Source organism: Coturnix japonica, unplaced genomic scaffold (genome assembly GCF_001577835.2).
Source record: "Coturnix japonica isolate 7356 unplaced genomic scaffold, Coturnix japonica 2.1 chrUnrandom522, whole genome shotgun sequence".
In the NCBI taxonomy this organism is placed as follows: domain Eukaryota; kingdom Metazoa; phylum Chordata; class Aves; order Galliformes; family Phasianidae; genus Coturnix; species Coturnix japonica.
Genome location: NW_015439908.1, coordinates 45,190 through 48,499, shown reverse-complemented (window position 1 = coordinate 48,499; position 3,310 = coordinate 45,190).

Sequence of the window (3,310 nt, the reverse complement as noted above, 5' to 3'; positions counted from 1 at the left end):
ATATGGGGGGGGGGGAGCGCTGTCTAATTATGAGTTCTGCTTATTGGGGGTCTCATGGAGGAGGTTGCCTATAAGGGTCTCTATAAATGGGGGGTTTCTCTATAGGGCTCTACTAGGGTGGGGGTCTCTATATGGGGGGGTCCTCTATATAGTGGTTCACTGTATATGGGGTCCTCAATGGGGTCTCCCATGATTATGTCAGGGGCGCGGTTCCGCACTCACCTGTTATGGGCCGATTTCTTGTTGTTATGTGTGGGGCTGGGGGGTGGTCCACAGGTGGGACCGAACCTACGGCCCCCCCCGCAAATATTAGACCGTGCCACCCTCCCCTGCCATCCCCCCATTGGACAATTCATATGGCCGCCACCTCCCCCCCCCCGCCCCCCATTGACATTCACATGGGCCGCCCTCTGACACTTTGCCGGGCTTAAAAATAGAGACTCCATCCCCCCCAATATTATTTTACGTGGGGGGGGCCCAAAATAGTGACCGACCATTTTTATAGGGGGAGGGAGCAGGGGATCCAAAATGGCGCGCCTCTTGGTGCCCTCCCCCCTATATCACCATTATAGGGGTCCCAACATGGCGCCATTGTAGTGCCCCCCCCCCTCCATTGCCCTCCATATGGCCGCTCATTTTGTTGCCCCCCTATATGATGTACCATTATTGGGGGTCCAGAAATGGCCGCCATTTTGTTGCCCCCCCCCCCCCCCTTTTGTGGGCCTAAATCCCCTTTTTGTTCCCCCCCCCAATTTTTAGTCCCAATTCCCCTTTTTAGGTGTCCTCTCCCTCAATTTGGGCCTAAATCCCCCTTATTTTGGGTGACCGCTCCACCCTCAAATATTTTAAGGCCCAAACTTTGCCCCCTCCTTCATATATCACCACTATGTGGTACCATCAAATACGGCCGCCATCTTGTTTTCCCCCCCACCAATTCAACACCGAAATCCTCATCTTTTTGTGCCCGCCCCCCAAATTTTTATGTTCCCCAAATCCCCATTTCTTTAGAGTTTTCTCCTTCAATTTATCGGGTACTACAATCACTGCCATACACACTTTTTGTGCCCCCCCCCCCCCTCCCCAATTATTCTAGGCCCAAACTTGTGCCCCCTCCACAGACCAATATCCAACATTATGACGTGGTCCCAAAAAATTGGCCGCCATTTTGTTGCCCCCCACGACCCCAATTCTTCAGCCCGAAATTCCTCCATTTCTGTTGCCCCCCACCCCAAATTTTAGTCCCAATAATCCCTTTTTAGGGGTCTCTCCCTCAATTTTTGGGCCTAAATCCCCCTTTTTTGGTGCCCTCCCCCTCAATATTTAGGCTCCAAGAACTTGTGCCCCCCCCCGCCCCCATATCACCATTATGTAGAAAGGTCCCAAAATGTGCGCCATTTTTGTTGCCCCGCCACACACATTTTGGACCAATCCTCCATTTCCTGTGCCTCCCCACCATTATTGGGGTCAAAAATCCCCATTTTTAGGGTCCTCGTCCCTCATATTTTTGGGCCCTAAACTCCCACTTTTTGTTGCCCCCCCTCAATGTGGTTAGGCCCCAAATTGAGCCCCCCCCCCAGATCACCACTATGTGGGTACCCCAAACGGCCGCCATCTGTATTCATTCCCCCCCCCTCATTGCTTCGAGCCCTAGAATCTCCATTTCTAGTTTGCCTGCCACCGCCCATTTTTGGGTCAAAAATCCCCTTTCTAGGGTCCTCTTCCTTGGTCAATCATTTTGGGCCAAATCCCCCTTTCTTTGGTGCCCCCCCTCAATATTTAGATCCCAAACTTTGTTGCCCTCCCATAATACCGTACCGATGAGGGGCATTGGGGAGATTTGGGGTGAAAAGGGGCAGATTTGGGGCTGGAAAGTGGAGATTTGGGATAAAAGTGGCAGATTTGGGGGGAAAAAGGGCAATTTGGGGGCAAAAAGGGGCAGATTTGGGGGGAAAAAGTGGAGATTTGGGGCAGGAAAGTGGAGATTTGGGGTGAAAAAGGGCAATTTTGGGTAGAAAAGTGGAGATTTGGGGTGAAAAGGGGCAGATTTGGGGCAAAAGTTGGGATTTGGCGGCAGAGAAGTGCAGATTTGGTGTGAAAAAGTGAAGTTTTGGGGCAGAAATTGGAGATTTGGGGCAAAAGTTGGGATTTGGGGGCTGAAAAGCGGAGATTTGGAGTGAAAAAGTGGAGATTTGGGGTGAAAAAGTGCAGATTTGGGGCAAAAAGGGGCAGATTTGGGGTTAAAAGGGGCAGATTTGGGGTTAAAATGGAGGTTTGGGGTGAAAAAGGGCAATTTTGGGGCAGAAAAGTGCAGATTTTAGGGTTTAAATGGCCATTTTTGGGGTGTCCTTGTGGTGTCCTTGAAGGGGGAGGGGCCCCTTTAATGCCCCCCTATAGGATCTGCTGTACTGCCCCCTTTATGCCCTATAGACTCCATAGGGTGCCCCATAGCGCCCCCTAGTGGTCCTCCATCCGCCCCATAGCGCCCCCTATTGCCCTATAGAGCCCCATACAGCGCCCCCTAGTGTCTGTCCTCCACCTGCCCCATAGCGCTCCCTATTGCCCTATAGATTCCCATACAGTGCCCCATAGCGCCCCCTATTGGTCCTCCAGTCGCCCCATAGCGCCCCCTTTTGGTCCTCCAGCTGCCCCATAGTGCCCCCTAGTGTCCTCTAATGGCTATGGTCCATACAGTGCCCCATAGCGCCCCCTAGTGGCCTCTAAATCCCCATTGAGTCCCTATTGCCCATCCTCCATAGCGCCCCCTAGCGCCAGTCCTCCATAGCGCCCCCTATTGGTCCTCCAGCCGCCCCATATTGCCCCATAGCGCCCCCTTGTGGCCTCTAAATCCCCATTGAATCCCTATTGCCCATCCTCCATAGCGCCCCCTAGTGTCAGTCCTCCATAGCGCCCCCTATTGGTCCTCCATAGCTCCCCATATTGCCCCATAGCGCCCCCTAGCGTCAGTCCTCCATAGCGCCCCCTATTGGTCCTCCAGCCGCCCCCTATTGCCCCATAGCGCCCCCTAGCGTCAGTCCTCCATAGCGCCCCCTTTTGGTCCTCCAGCCGCCCCATATTGCTCCATAGTGCCCCCAATTGGTCCTCCAACCGCCCCATAGCGCCCCCTTTTGGTCCTCCAGCTGCCCCATATTGCCCCATAGCCCCCCGTATTGCCCCATAGCGCCCCCTAGCGTCAGTCCTCCATAGCGCCCCCTATTGGTCCTCCAGCCGCCCCATATCGGTCCCCCTATCCCCCCCTATCCCCCCCATATCCCCCCATATCGCCCTATATCCCCCCATATATCTCCCATAT